This window comes from Cucumis melo, chromosome 10 (assembly GCF_025177605.1).
Source record: "Cucumis melo cultivar AY chromosome 10, USDA_Cmelo_AY_1.0, whole genome shotgun sequence".
NCBI lineage: Eukaryota > Viridiplantae > Streptophyta > Magnoliopsida > Cucurbitales > Cucurbitaceae > Cucumis > Cucumis melo.
In genome coordinates, this window is record NC_066866.1 from 18,214,098 (window position 1) to 18,231,066 (window position 16,969).

At 35.3% G+C, this 16,969-nt stretch overlaps 1 long non-coding RNA gene across 2 annotated transcripts; it reads left to right on the forward strand.

The window, feature by feature from the left end:
- Positions 1-9,894: 9,894 nt before the first annotated feature.
- Positions 9,895-12,903, forward strand: LOC107991319 (uncharacterized). 2 transcript variants are annotated; one of them, XR_007823922.1, is made up of 4 exons: positions 9,895-10,181; positions 10,311-10,386; positions 11,677-11,728; positions 12,676-12,903. It is a non-coding gene; the product is annotated as an uncharacterized LOC107991319 (long non-coding RNA). The 2 variants fall into 2 exon arrangements; XR_007823923.1 differs by lacking the exon at positions 12,676-12,903 and adding an exon at positions 12,083-12,667.
- Positions 12,904-16,969: the final 4,066 nt, after the last annotated feature.

The following is a 16,969-nucleotide window of genomic DNA, read 5'->3' on the forward strand; positions in this document are numbered from 1 at the left end:
TTTATTTATGAAAATCAAATTAGGATAATATGGAAAATGTAAATAATTTTAAAATCCTACTCTGGCCTATCTACTTTTAAAGAAATGAAATAGTAAATAAGGAAGAACATAAAACTCAAGTACAAAATGTCTAAAACGGGGTAAGCAGAAGCAGAAATCCCTATGGCTCGCCACGGTAACTTCTGGTCGATCGCCAGCTTGCCTTTGCCCCTACCTCGACCTCTACCTGAAAAACATGACATGGAGAGAGTGAGTATAAAATACTCAGTAAGGGACCCACTACTAGTCCCACTAAGTGCCTGTTAGCTTCCTATAAGAGTCCTGTAAATGGTACCCAATCTCTGGCACGTTCCCGAACACGTGCAACATGCGCTCCTGTAGGAACGAAAATCTGGTCTTCGTTGTCCCGGGGGAGCACCTAGGACATACTGGTCTGTAGTGAACCCAGGGGTGACACTAAGACAATCGGGATGCGAGGACCCCGTCGAGCCACTCGAATCATATCTATATCCATGCTAGACTAGCGTCCCGTCGAACTACACAATCCTAAATAGGTGGTGATCCCGAAGGACACTCATGCAGGTACGACTCTAATAGGCTAAGCTAACAAGTACCCTAACCATAACATACATGCACATAGCATCATCATGTAATCAGACCAGTCTAATCACCATTTCACAAACCATCACAATATCCGACATACAATTATAACAAGTCACATCATCACAATATCATACCGTCATGTAACCACATCATCAATCACATCATGCTCTCATTAATTACATGTGTTATGCAGTCTAGTCTTTATCATGCATAACTGGAGGTGTAAGCGGTCTCATGGTTCTATTCACACAGCTAGTAGTAGAAATCTCTTACCTGGAGATTTGCTCAACGAGTCCTAACAGTAACAACACGCTTTCCCAAGCGGCGCAAGTCCTAAAGGGGTCAAAAGTTCACAATTTAGTAATTTACTCTCAAGGGAAAATTTGGTCCAAGACTTACTTGAGGCGACTTACCCACGGTCGAGGTTGAAATGCTTGAGCCCCTACTGAAGGCTTCCAACACTCCTAGGTCACTCGGTCCAAGACGTTCCTTAAGCGACAATAATTTAATTTAGTCCAAATTAAATAATTTAGGTCCAAAAATTGAGTCTTTGCTGGGTATGCCAAAAATAATCAACTTACCAAAAATTTGGTGGAAAAGAGCCAAACTAGGCTTGGCGGCTCGGCTGGAGGAGCAGGAACTGGCTCGGCTCGAAGGCTGGGATCAGCTCGAACGCGGTGCAGACGGCGCGACGCGGAGAGGGTTGGGCGCGCGCGGGCTCGGGGCGGCTCGCGGGCATGGAGCGGGCAGACGCGTGGGCTTGGAGCGGGCGGATGCGCGGGCACTCGCGGGTCAGGTTGCAGCAGAGACGCGGGTCGGGCAACTTCGCGCAACCGCGGACTTGCGGACGCGGGTTGCGTCGTCGGGTTCGGGCGGTGGCAGAGGCAGAGCACGGCCGCTCGGTGAAGTCTTCCGGACTCGGGCGGGTGGCTGCACGGGTCGGATCGACTCGCTTGGGACGAGTGGCGGCGCGGCTTGCGAGCTGGCTGCGGAGCCACGCGGACGACAGAAGGGATCGACTGGCGAAGTCGGACGGTTGGCGACGCGAGTCTGACGGCTTGGAGGCGCGAACCCGACGGCTTGGATTGGTGCTGGTCGACTCGGCTGCTCTGTGAACACGTCGACGGCGACGGCTGGCGGAGGAGGAAGAGGCGGCGGCGGCGGATACTTTGGAGGATTTGGGATTAGAGTTTACTTTGGGGAAGAAGGTGAATAGTCTCCCACGTTTCCCAATGCCCCTTTCAAGAAGAATAATAATGATATAATAATTATTATCCCTTTTTCTTTTCCTTTAATTAATTCAAAATCAACAACTTTTTCTCTCTCCAAATAAATCCCCCAATATCCTAAATTTTCAAGGAATATCCAACACAACATCCCCTTAACAAAATATTTTCTTTTTCCAATTAAAACAACCCATTAGCTTACTCAAATGCTTTGTCTTCATCAACAACCTTACCTATTTTAATTATCCAAATCAAAATAATTTTGTCTCTAAACCTTGATTAATTACAAATCAAAAGATAAGGTTCCTCAAATAAATTCAAATTTTCCATAACCACACTTAAATAGTAATAAAAAGGAAATTAAATTTTTCGGGGCGTTACATAAACGATCGTGTACAAAAGAATTAAAAAAATCGTGTACCAAATTAAAAAAAAAAAATCATTTAGCGATCTGTAACAAAATTAAACGATGGAATTAAAAAGATAAATTGTAGCCATATCTAAACTATCGCGTATAAATTGTAGCTATATCTAAACGATCACGTATATATTAAACCATATCTAGATGATCGAAAATATATTATGTGCGCATTATTGACAGCGTGGTTGATAGGGCATTTTTGGTATTTTACACGGTGGGCCTCTGGGCTTTTTTCGTTTTTGGAATTGTTCTATACAGTGTAAATATTTTGCCGCTTTTTTATATTTTTTAAAAGAACCCTTTAAAAAAATTATAAATAAAAGAAAGACTAAATAATAAATAAATAGAAAACAAAAAAGAAAAAGAACTAAATGAATAAATACTTTTTTTAATAGAATAATGATAAAAAAATGGCAAAGAAAAAAGACAATAAATCAATAAATAAATAAAAATGAAATAAAATAAAAAAATAAAGGGAAAAAAAGTTAAGAACCCATCTTTTGCAAAGGAATATGTTTATTCAAAGAATTTTTTTCCAGATATTTTTTCTAAACACTTTTGTTTTTTTGTTGATAGAGATTCTCTCTAAGCGAAATTTTTTCTCCCCTGTTCCAAATGACCAAAGTTCCTTATTTATAGACCCCGGGGTGTACCACAAATTAGAAAACTTTAATAATTATAAAATCAAATTAGATATTATGAAATTTTATTAATTTTCTTTTTTCTAAAATAATAAAAATGTGATATTGAAAGATTTTGTCCAAAACAAATTTATTTGTTTTTTTTCCTAAAATGATAAAGATAAATAAAAAAATGATATTAGAAGATTTTTTATAAAATAAATTATTTTGTTTTTTCCTAAAATGATACACTACTAGAAAAAAAGACATTTCTTGATGGTTGTAGTTTTTATTTCTTGACATTTTCTGAAAAAACCGTCAAGAAAGGGGTGATTGGAAGGAGAAACCGTCAAGAATTTTTATGGAAGATCAATTTTCAGCTTTTTTGACGTTTTAAAAACGTCAAGGATTGTCTATTAAATTCTTGACGTTTTATAAAACGTCAAGAATATTTATAATTTCAAGATTCTTGACGTTTTATAAAAATCAAGTAAAATGTATTTTTTTCTTGACGTTTTAAAAACGTCAAGTTATATCAATTAAATTCTTAATGGTTTAAAGCGTCAAGAATTTTTATAAAAAGCGGAGGGAGTTATTTTCCAGATTTCTTGACATTTTAGAAATGTAAAGATTTACTTTTTAATTAAAATATTAAAAATTTTATTTAATTAAAAAAATTACAATCCTAAAATTTTATTTTTGCCTTCCTCATTGCCCGTGCCTGCTCAAAATTTTCTTCTATTTCATGCCTCGCTCCGTCTCCCCCATTGTCAAACATCGCTCTGTTGCTCCGTATTGCCAAACGCCGCTCCGTCTTGCCAAACGCCGCTCCGTCTTCGACCATCGTCTTCCATCTTTGGTCGAATTGAGTTCGTCGAACATCGTCTTCCATTTTCATCGTCGTCTTCCATCTTCGGCTGCCGTCTTCCATCTTCGGCTATCGTCTTCCATCTTCAGCCTTCGTCTACTGTGTTTCTAGAATCAACATTGATTCTTATTCCATCCAATTCACTTGGTTTTCTTTTTTCCAACGATGTCTAGTTTCTTTTATGCATTTTCAAGGATGTTGTTATTTGCTTCAGTTATTTAATGCTACACTTTGGGGCTTCTCTATTTCGTAGTTTCTTTAGCATTTCATGAGTTTGGGTTTCTTTTTAGTGTACATATAATCACTATGTTGCACCAAAATTGAGAAGAGGAAAATTAGAGGAAAGTTCTGGATGTAGAAACTGAATGCGTAGACTAAAGGTTATGGAAAGTTTTAACTTTTGTTAATTTGTATTAGTGACAGTCTCGTGCTCATGGTGTTGGGACTTGATTTTCTTGTTACTTAAGTAGTTCTATGTGAAACTGTGAATTTGAGTTATACATCATTTTGATGAGGTGAATATAATGCTTAAAATTATTGTAGTATGAACATTTTGTTGTATAGAGAAAGATATTCATAAATGCCTCTTTAAGATTTTTTTATGATGATTATCTAGTGTGTGGTGTGGGGTTTTAACTTTTAACAAGAAAATGAGTTGAATTAATAAGAAGAATAATAATACATCGTAATTGAAGTAGCTAAAGGATATGGGTTCAAATGTTGGTGGAAAAAAGCATATGGGTCTTCAATGGTTGTGACTCTCACAAAATGTTTGTTTTAATGTCTCAATGAAAATGAAGCTTATTTTCTTTATTTGTTTCGTTGGGGGAAACTTTGTGATGGGGGCTTGAAGAAACCTAATGTTGTGTAGGAATTTATTTTCTTTATTTGGTAAGTTGGGGGGAAATTTAGTCTTATTAAGTGAATGTTTGTTCAATCTCCATATTTGTTTTCTTTTTAATAATCTGAACAATACTTTTTTAACTAATTTAATTTACTTGATTTCTCACTAGATTTACAATTATGGATAAATCATGGATGCACAAAAGTAGATTATCCAAAGAATATGAGTTGGGTGTGGAAAATTTCATCAAATTTGGATTTTCGAATACAACTAACTCCTACATTCGTTGTCCTTGTTTGAAATGTGGGAATTGTGAAAAGCATAGTAGAAAGGATGTTAGAGATCATTTATATGTTAATGGTATTGATGAAAGTTATAAAATTTGGTTTTGGCATGGTGAAGAACTTCCTAAATCATCTTTTTATGAAGAATCTTCAAAGTTTGACACACATACATGTGAAGAGAATGAGGTTGTTAATGTAAAAGAAATGATTGAAGTTGCTCACGAGGAGTATTCAAAAGACCTAAATGGATTTGAGAAGTTGCTTATTGATGTTGAAAACCAATGTATGAAGGATGCAAAAAGTACACCAAGTTGTCTACTCTAGTTAAATTGTATAGTTTAAAAGTTAGGTATGGATGGAGTGATACCAGTTTTTCAGAATTACTTAAAACTTTGAAGGAAATTCTGCCAACTACCAATGAACTCCCAAATTCATTGTATGAAGCAAAGAAAATATTAGGTGCATTAGGAATGAATATGAAAAGATTTATGCATGCCCTAATAATTTTTGTCTCTATAGGAAAGAATTTGTTAATGCAACTGAATGTCCTGAATGTGGTCGATCGAGGTGGGAAAACGTTAAGAATAGAAATAAAGAGAGAAAGCAAATTCTCTCAAAAGTGATATGGTACTTCCCACCCATTACACGATTCAAAAGGCTATTTAGAAGTATTGAATGTGCTGAAAACTTGACTTGGCATGCTAGTGAAAGAATTGAGGATGGTAAGTTACGACATCCAACAGACTCTTCAGCATGGAAGCTAGTAGACTTTAAATAACCAGACTTTGGTTCTGAACCTAGAAATCTTCGTTTAGTATTATCAGCCGGTGGAGTAAATCCTCATGGTGACATGAGTTCTAAATACAGCTGTTGGCCAGTAGTGATGGTTATTTATAATCTTTCACCATGGTTGTGTATGAAAAGAAAGTACATGATGCTATCAATGCTAATTTTAGGGCCAAAACAACCGGGGGATGATATAGGCACATACTTAGCACCACTAATTGAATACTTAATTTTTATGGGAAAATGGTGTTGAATGTTATGATGGTTATCGAGAAGAAGTATTCAACTTAAGGTTGATTTTGTTGTGGACAATCAATGATTTTCCTGCATATGGTAACCTCAGTGGATGTTGTGTTAAAGGGTATAAGGCATGCCCGATTTGTGGAGATAATACAAATTTTATAAGGTTACGACATGGGGAGAAAATAGCATACCTAGGACATTGAAGATTGCTAGCATGCGATCAATCGTACCAACGACAAAAAAAGTCATTCAACGATAAAAAGAACTTGGTACAATTCCAAAACCACTTTCTTGGGAGGTTGTGTACTTGAAATTGAAAGATCTTGAATTTTCTAGGGGAATGAAGATCCATAAGAAGCTGTCGATGAGCAGAAGTGAAAAGATTTGTTGGAATAGGTTATCTTCCTTTTTTGAGTTTCCATACTGGACAGATCTTCATGCTAGACATTGTTTAGATGTAATGCACATCGAAAAAAAATGTTTGCATGAATATCTGAGGTATGCTTCTTGATATTTCTGGTAAAAGTAAGGATGGGTTGAATGCTAGACGCGATTTAGTTGATCTAAAACTTCGACCGAAGCTTGCCCTTATTAGTAGTGAGAAGAAAATATTAATTCCTCCTGCGTATTATATTCTTACAAAGGAAGAAAAACGATGTGTTTTGAAGACTTTATCCTAAATAAAGGTTCTCGAAGGTTACTCTTCCAATATTAGAAACCTTGTGTAAATGACAGATTTAAAACTTAATAGTTTAACATCTCATGGTTATCATGTGCTCATACAACAGTTGTTTCCCATTGCGATAAAATCAGTGCTACTGAAACATGTTCGTTATGCTATAACTAGGTTGTGCATCTTTTTCAATTTTGCAACAAGGTATTAGATGCGCAAGAATTAGACAAGTTGGAAGAAGATATTATAGTAACATTTTGTTTATTTGAAAAGTATTTTTCCCCTTCATTTTTCACAATCATGATTGATAGTACACATAGTTAGGGAAGTCAAACTTTGTTGCCCTATATATCTTTGATGGATGTATCCCTTTGAAAGATTCATGAAAGTAAAAAAAACTTTGTGAGGAATAGATATTGTCTAGAAGGTTGTATTGCTGAAAATTATTTAATAGAAGACCATTTAGATACTTCAAACATTGGTAGGCCGTTGTCCATGGGAGTTCCATTCAAACCTGAACAAGAACTTCTACATTAAGCTCATTGATATGTCTTGGAAAATATAATTGATGTCCAACTTCTACATCAATTGCTGGAAACTCCTTATGCATCTATATAACAAAAGGAGAAAAGAAAAGAAGTTAACAAGTTTAGTTATCTGTTACTTTGTAAACTTAATATATGAACTTAGAAATATATTATCATTACCCTTCAAGATTTCTTGCCAAGTAGTATTCTCTGAGCTGTGAACATGCACTGTTTGCATTTGTTTTTTAATAGTTACTGTTTGCATTTTTTTAATAGTTACTGTTTGCATTTTTTTTAATGGTTACTGTTTAATGGTTATGAACATACACTGTCTTCATAGAAGGGCTGTTGTTTAGCAAGTTGTTCAAAAAATTGAACAACATTTGTTAACAAAAAAATAATCTGTTTGTTCATGCTGTTGTGCTATTACTATTTGCATTTTTTTTATTCTTTTTCTGGAATCAGTAGCAATATAGCCAAAATGGAATACAAGCTAATATGTTTACCACTTGAACTCCATATTTTTGAATGTAGAAGGAGGGTTCAAATGAAGTTGATCTTGATTGAGCTTAAATGTGGAAGAAAGCTCGAGTTAATAGACAAGGACAATACGACAACAACAATGTTCAGCAAGTCGTCCATAAAATAATAAGTCATTACTTGTAGATTACATATTTCAATTATCCATTAGACAAGCATTTCTATAACTTACATTAATTTTGGTATCTTTTTAGGATGAGATATCAATGAATACAGATTCATCGTCTATGAATAGATACTATTCTAATGATGTGTTAACCCAAGCATTGGGTACAAAAGAGCACAATGGTCGTGTGCGTGGGGTTGGTGAATATGTTACTCCGATAACGTACTTTCATTCAGTTAAGAAAACATCAAAAGATGAGGTGAACATTGTACTTGAGAATGAAGAACTTCGAAGGTGAGTTAGTGAATTAGGGGCTTAAATTCGCTCAAATTTGTCTATACCATTGTCTGCACACGGGAGTTGTTCAAGGCCAATAATGTTAGAGGGGATTGAAGAGAAGAGTAAGAGAGTAGAAGTGGAATCGATGGACAAACCAAAAGAGAATGAAAAGAAAGGGAAGGCAGTGGTGCAGATGAATGAACCAGAGTTTGACGTCTTCAAGGTACGTAATCCACTATTAAACTGAAATGTCTAATATGTACGTCTTACTGAATGTGGATGTTCTTGAATTAGAAGAGAGACTTAATAAAAATGCCTACAGAAAGAAAAGTTGTATGTGAGTCGACATCAACTTTGTCATTATCATTGAAGTTGATTCTCAGATACGCTGAGAAGGTTATGGAGAAAGATTCCAACATCACTTTTCCACTACCTGCTGACATTTTTGGCATTAGTCGAAAGAGTTCTATGCTTCGAGACGATATCATTGCTCTTTGTAACATGAACGAAGTCAAAACGTTTACATTGGTGGCCTATATGATGTAAGTCAATTTCATTGCTATAACTTACATTAATTTTTGTATCTCGTTTACGAGTTTATATATTTTGTAGGTACTTGTACTCATCTGTTATTGGTTCAAAAGAAAATGTGCAGTATGTCTTTGTAGATCTGTCCCTCATCTCTTTTGGATACATACAAGAATCTCGAATTCGAAACTTGTGTAGTAGATTGATGGTGTCAAAAGCAAACTAAGTAGTTCTTGCTCCTTTTAATCCTGGGTAAGTTCAGTTAGTTTATCGCTTGCATTGACAATAAAATAGTACATACATTTTTGTATAATTAGGGGTCATTGGGCACTGCTTGCCAAAAATGCATATGAGGATACAGTGTTTTACCTTGACTCGCTAAGGACGACATCCAAAGAAACTACAATATATGCAACCGACATGTAAGTTAATCTCCTATATCATGTAGTGCTTGTTAATTTTAATGCATGTACAATATTCTAAAATATGAGCAATCTTATCTTGGCAAAACAGAGCAATAGTGATATTTCACTCACAAAAGAACATTAATAAAAGCAGTAAACAAACTTTAAGGCAAACAGTAAAGGCAAGTACAAATATTTTAATTCATTGTATTTTGTAGATGTAACGTCCCAAAATTTTGAGGTATGTTCTCAACATAATTACTTTATGTTATTGAGAATTTAAATTGTTGGGTGTTAAGTTATTTAAGTTTGGAAAAGGAAAGAAAAGAAAAAGGAGGAAATAAGTTTTATAATAATCTAATCTAATCTAATCTAATATAAAATAATATAATATAAAGATTATATTATTATTTTTTTTTAAAAAAAAAAAACCTAAAGGATCTTCTTCTTCTTCGTAGTGCAGCACTCCCCCTCCATCATCATCTTCTTCTCCTTTACCAACCAGCGCTGCCCCTCACTCATTTATTTATTTATTTTTCTTTCTTTCTTTCTGCGTTCCACCCTCCTCCGAAGCCAACGCCGTCACCACAATCCTTACTCTCGTCGGTCGTGTAAGCCCTCGTTCCATTCTCTTTTATTTTATCTACATATTTTATATCTCTTAAGTGGTGAAAAACAAGTTGGAATATATTTATGCTCCTTAAGATTAATTCAGGTGATAAGGAAATTTTAGAACTTCATTAATGGAGGTTTAAAGCATAATTGGTCTTGTATGGGTGTTGAAAAGAATGAAGGAGGGTAAAAAGGAAGTTTAAAATTAAAGAGATGGGCATTTTTGTCATTCCATCATTATTTTTAATTTTAATAAAAAATTAGTTTCTTCTTCTTCTTCTTCTTTTTCTTCTTCTTCATTCTTCTAGAGAGAGAGACGGACGACACCCCTTCCATTCAAAATCTCTTCCGTCGCCACATCTCCCTCTATCTCTCCTTCATGCCAACGCCATCTCCAAGCTCGAATCGTCGAACGACGTCTGCACGTCGACGGAACCCAGCGACGCCTTGCTCCTTTCTTTCGTGCGTCAGCCACGACGCCCTCCAGTCGCGACGTGACTCGCCGACGCCATTCAGCCGCTGTCGCGTAGCCCAACTCACCGAACGATAATTACCCCACGTCGAACCTTTCACGAATCACGCAAAATTGAAGTTCTTGGGTCAATCTAAGTTTATGGGTAAATTTTCGTTGTTTTAGTTGCATTTCTCGAAGATTTTCGAATACCCACCAAGTTTCGGCCTTGATTTTGCAATACCCATTAAGTTTAAACTTGGTTTTAACTTTACCCATTACTTTTGGATGCTAGATTCAAGTTTTAGAAGAGTTTGAGCCGCTATCCAGCCATTCAAAAGGTCGAAATTAGACGTTTGGCACAAATTTGGGTAAGTTTCTAAGCTTTATGGAATAAGTCTTGAGTGCCCATTTAAGTTAAATGTTAATTTTGAACAACCTATGGTTTTTGAATGCTTGATTTAGACTTAGAAGGAGGTTAGGATTTTGCCCATGGAAGTTAAGAGTACTTTAATTGGTTCTTGACAAGTCTTTGAGTAATTTAAGAGAATTTTCCTTGAGTTCTTACATACCCATTGAATCTAAGCATTTAGATTAGATTACTCTTAAGACTCGGGTCCCAAAGTTAAACATTTGAGGTCAAGAAGGACTTTCTTCTAACTTTAGAGATTTGTTTGGGTGTTAAGTATATAAGTTTCGAATACACAATAGTTTTAGATCCTAAATTCGAATTTAGAAAGGCGTTAACGTGTTATCAAGGTGATTTTGACAAGTGTTTGATAAGGTTGTAGATAAATTAGTATGTTCTCTCATAGTTCTTAAATACCCACTTCATGTTAGCGTGTACTTGATTTTAACCATAATTATTGAATGGAAAAGTGGGGACTTTGGAGAACTAGGAAGCATTGTTCACCGCACTTAAGATTGTTTAGGACAAGTGTGGGAAATCTCTTAAGATATTGACTTGCTACTTTGACGTTGAGTTCGTTATTAAATGATCTAAATCCCTCACATTATTGATATTGCAACTAAAAGCATCTTAATATACAAGACCCATTAAGTATACACTAAGTTTGGATCCTCATCTATTAAGAGTCCAATGTGAAGTTTAAGGTTCAAGGGTGGAATGTTTAGCCTAGACTAAAGCATTTAGGGGAAAGTTCAATTTAGAACTTGGAAGCCTTGGTCAACACGGTTGAGGTTATTTTAGGTGAGTTGGGGTAGGTTTCTAAGTTATTTACCCGTTAGATTGTTGATTGATTTAAACCTCTAAAGTATGAAATTTGGACATAAGAATGTATGGATTTTAAAGACGACTTAAGTCGAGTGCTTGTGGCATTAAGAGTTTAAATTGAAGTTTAAGGGCCTCTTGTGTGTATAATGGATATAAATTCCAAAACATCATCAATAATGGAGATAAAAGTGTTTTTACGTAAAAGACCCGTTGAGTTTAAATTAAGTTGGATGCTTATGGGGTTAAGCATCTAGATTGCAAGTCTATGGGTTCGTAGGTGAAAATTCTAGCCTAATTTAAAGCGAATTGAGAATACAAAAATTTAGAAACTAAAATAAGTTTTGATTTGGCCTTATAAAGTATGTTAATGATTTTTGTGTTGTCTCCCTTTTTGAAGATAATTAATAGGTCCTAATCGTTGTTTCAGGCCAAATTGAAGTAGGGAAAGCATATAATCTCGAGGGATCGAATCATTGATTGTGAGTGGCTCATTTTTTAAGCTTTCTTTTATAGATATACTTTAACTCTTGATATTGCTTGGAAAACTACCAAGACTTAACTTTATGGCCACGTTTTCGTTATCATTTAAACAATGTGTTTATTGCATTGAAATTTCAAGAATGATCATAACTCGACGATGATAAAAACGGGTTTCAAGTCCTTGTTTCCATTAATACCTAAACGATATGTTTACTCATTATGAGATTGAGAATGTGTATGCCTTGATTCTTATATAATCGTGTTTCAAGTTTTTAGTTTATACTTTAGTTTGAAATTATACTATGGTAAATGTTGGTGATTAACCTAAAGTCTACGTGAATATGTTTCCGTAGCGCCACCTACGGTTGTCAGGGGATTCCGGGGCTAAAAGAGGTCGTGATCGGAGATCCGAGAACCTGAGCCTAGGTGAGGACATGGATGGAGGATTGTGATATGGCTTCGGGCCCAGCTTAACCCATGGTGGGTGGCTCTATGTGTACGTAGGAGCGGTATGTTGTTACTGTAGTAGGTGCTAAATGTACGTGAGCTCCGTTTGGCCGCGTGTTTCCTTGTGGATATGGAACACGTATGAGCTAATCCCGGGCCGTATACTTAGTATTCTATCATGGTTGGTTGGATTGGTTGACGATTGATATCATGGTGGGTACTAAGGATGTGTGAGCTAGTTTTGGCCACATGATGCTTTATCATGTACGAGCTATCTTTGGTTGTATCTTTAGATGCCTGGCCATGGTTGTACGGATTACAGGGTTGTTGATGGACTAATGGGTCTGAGTTAATGATATTTTTTTTCACTATTATTATATTCCTAATGCACATTTATAATTTTTCTCTTTAAGTATATTTTATGATCTTTACATTTAAGAAACTTGCCACTCACTGAGTATTCGACTTACATTTTAATGTTTTCTCCCCCCCCCCCCAGGTAGTGAACCAAGGGCCAAGCGTTGATTGATCTCTCGTCATCGGTCGTAAATCTTCATTATTCTTTTGTATGTTTGTATTTTTTTTTTGTAATACATCTTGGAGTGGTTAGATGTAGCGAGAGTGAGGCCAAGAACTTGTTTTGGGAATCCCTCTTTAGAACGAAATCATTTTGTGTGTAACTTTTGATTGGATTGTGAACTCTACTGAAACTCTAAAACTATTTGGATAAGTGTGTGGTGAGACACACTTAAATGTATTGTGGAGTTTTGAAGTTATATATACTTATATGGAAGTGCAAAAAAATTTCTTCCCTTTTCAAGTTTGGCTAACCCATATTTTAGGGGAGGTTCTGCCGAATTTTTTATAGAATCTCTTCAAAAATGTTTTTTTGCAAATTTTATTAAAAGAAGGAATGTTATGCTAAAAAGGAGTAATTCATACCTCGATCTAGGTTAGAAGAAAAAACGTAGATCGGGGTGTCCGAGCCGTCCTTCTGCCTGCTGCTTCATCCGCACGCAACGTTAGATCTGAAGTGGAGTAGACGGCGTTCGCTCTGATAGGTCTTCTCAGTGGAAGTTTGGTCGTCGTACTTCTTTTAGTTTGCAAAAGCAGCCGTGATCAGTCGTCGTCTCTTCGTCTGACAAGCTGTCACCGATCGCCATCCTAGTCTGCGCGTTTAGTCCATCGACAGCCGTCATCCCCAGCCGTGTCTCATAGTTGTCGAAACCCAGCCGCCGCCGCAACCCCTCATTCATCGCGAAGTCTAAATTGAACGACCAATTACAACTCCAAGATCAATGTCAATCCGTTCTTTGTTCGAGCATCACTTCAGATCTGTTTCGTTTCAAATCCTTTGGAGTTCGCACGTCGTTTCTGCCTGATTGTGGGTATTGCAGTAAGAAAGAAGTTTAAGTCTTGTGACTACTTTCTAGGATATTTATTTTAGTGTTAATGTTGGATCTAAATGGTGGATTCTTAAAGGTGCTATTGGAGGAATAACGCTGAGTTGTTGGAGTTCACATTGAGTTTGAAGTGTGGTTTAAGCCTCTGTTTTTTGGTTAAGTTTATGGAAGTCCCATTTGAGTGAATGGACGCTTGTGTTTGCAAAAGTGTTTAATGTCCTATTTATGTGTATGGTTGGTTCGTTGGTTTTAGTTTAATTAAGGAGCATAGCTAAATCTAAGGTAAGGGTTCCTACTACTAGACTCAAATATGAGATTTAAACTTAGTAAATGATATGAAAGTATGTTTTAGAGGCTACATTAGATTGATGGTTATGTGTTCATATAAAAAGTAGTAATGATATACTTTTGACTTGTTTTGGACGACATGACTACTAAGTGTAGTTTCACATTTTTTTTAATTGATGAGTCGCGTGTTGACTAAATATAAATGATGAGAAATTGACTGCTCTTCGTAACTTAGTAAGTATTCGGTACCGTCATGTGTAGGTTGTATATTTACTGATGTACTGTGCTGCAAACTGAATTAGGCGTTATGCATGGTATAGATCACTTGTATTTTGTGGCATTGTTTGGGCTGAGGCGATGTGGTTGTCAGGTGTAATTACACAATGATGATTTTTTTTGTTGACTAGATTCAAGTAGTGAGACTGTATTGTGTAAATTGGATAAATGTATAGTGGCAAATAATACTATTAACTGCACCTAGACTGTCTGACCGATTATGCTTAGAGACTGGGCTGTTAGTTTGAGCTATATTGTGATGTGACTGTTGTAGACTGTTTAGAATGGATTGAGGGGTAACGGTTAGCTTTATCTATGGGGTAGTGTACCTTGCAGACATGGTGTCCTACGGGATCACCACATGTTGTGTATCCGTCGGGATCGCTAGACTGATATGTGTATCCTTTAGGATCACTAGACTGATTGACTTATCCGTCATATGGGACCACTAGACTGTTATGTGTAGGGTATCCTTAATAGGAAGCTAATTATTATTACCATAATGGGACCGGTAGTGGGTCTCTTACTGAATATATTTTATACTCACCCTTTTATGTTTAACTTTTTTAGGTAAGGGTAATATAAGAGGCAGACCGACGAGAGGCAAGAATGATTTGTGAATGCCATATGGGGATGTCTACTTTAATGCTTCCGATAGATGTTTCTTTTGGTTTGTTTCATTTTGTTTTCTTAAATTGTTTTGAGGATGGGAGTGGGTCAAGTTTTAGGAGATTTAATTTTTTTTGTTTGATAGTTTTTCCTAGGCAATTATGTGAAAATTGAATTTTGTTTTAAACAGGGTTCGAAAACAATTTTTTTTCTATAGGTTGGATGTTGTTCAAATTTAAACAGGATTTACGAAGTAATGACCTCAGCTTAGTTTGAAAAGTTGGGTCATTACAGTAGACTACTAGCAATAATTTTCATGAATACTAATTCATTTATTTTGCATTTTTACATATTGATACACGAAACCATACTCGCAGGCCGAGTTAGATGAGGTGTGGGTTGAGTTGGCTAATTTTTTAGGTTCGTACATAATGATTTACGACTTAATTGTGATTCTTAAGCAGGAAACCTTTTTCTTTTTTTTTTTTTTTTTTTGTGGCTGATTTTTTGAATTGTTCATATGGAGGGGGGGTTGATTGATATACTTTCAAGACTTTGTTGTAGGGTTTAGGTGAATTGTTGATAGGTGAATTGTTCATATGTAGGGGGGTTACCATTATGAAACTTTATGTATGGAAATGATATACTTTTGGGCTAAGTTAGTTAATTAGATGATGTTTAGTTGAATTCTTGGAAATCTGATGGAATTGTTTATATTGGCTTTGTAAATGATATGAATATGATGCAAAGTTCTGGAAACGATATGAATAGATGATGTTGAGTTGCCATTTGATGAATATTGTCGTTTATATGTATTTAAAATGGAACAATTGTTGGACTACTATACAGGACCAATGGGAGCATAATACAAGAACAAAAATATAAATAAATTACAATTCAAAAAATGGAAAATGTTTGACGGTTTTGAAATGTCATGAACAACAGCTTTCTTGACAATTTTAAAATGTCATAAACAACGACATTCTTGACGGTTCCTAAATGTTATGAAAAAGCATACTCCTGACGGTTACAAAATGTCATAAACAATCACTTTCTTAACGGTTAATAAATGTCATGAAAAGTATACTCTTGACGGTTCTAAAAAGTCATAAATAATCGTATTCTTGACGGTTTCTGTTATGCATACTCACACTCTTGACAGTTTTAAACTGTCATTAACACTTATGCTATTGGCGGCTCTAAACTGTCATGAAAAATTGAATACTTGACAGCCATAAACTGTCAACGTTCACTATTCTTGACGTTTTTACCAACCGTCAAGAATAATTGTTCTCGATAGTTTAAAACCGTCAATAAAGTCTATTTTTGTAGTAGTGATAAATCAAATATGATATATTAAAAAATTCGGTCCTTTATAAATGTCTCATCAACCACACCATCAACAACCGCGTAATATATTTGGTACACGATCGTTTAGATTTGGTTATTGTATGGTACACTGTTGTTTAGATTTAGTCGTTTAGATTTGGATAGTCAAATATAAATGATTTATTTTTTCAATTCTATCGTTTAATTTGGTTACACGATCGTTTAGATTTGGCTACACGATTGTTTAGATTTGGTTATCCCAAATCTAAACGATTTTTTTTTTTCAAAATTTGGTACACAATCGTTTAGATTTGTTTATACGGTCGTTTATTTTTTCAAGATTTTTTTTGTTTAATTTTTGGTACACGTTTATTTTTTTGTTTAATTGTTTAGATTGAAGTAGTCAAATCTAAACGATTTTATTCAAGATTCTTTATACACGATCTTTTAATTTGGTTACCCTAATCTAAACGACATAAAATAAAGGAGGAAAAGAAGAAAGACAATGGAAATTAAGAAATCACAGCGAAAAAAAAAGAATAGAAAAAGAAGAAAAATGATAGAAAGAAACCAGATTTGGTCACCCAAATTAAACGATGTAAAAAAAAAGAGGAAAAAAAGAAAGACGAAGGAAAGAAATCGCAGCGAAAAAAAAAGAAGAGGAAATGAAGAAAGATGGTAGAAAAAAATTGTAGAGGAGAAGAAAGGCAAAAGGGCAAACCTGGAATATTTAAGAAAATGGCTAACTTTATGGGTTTTATTACACGGGTTGTAAATATTTTGTAGTTTGGTATATGAAAATTTCCCAAAAGATTTTGGATAAATTAATTTTGTTTTTCCTAAAAATGATAAAAATAAGTCAAATGTGATAAGTTAATGTTTTTTTAA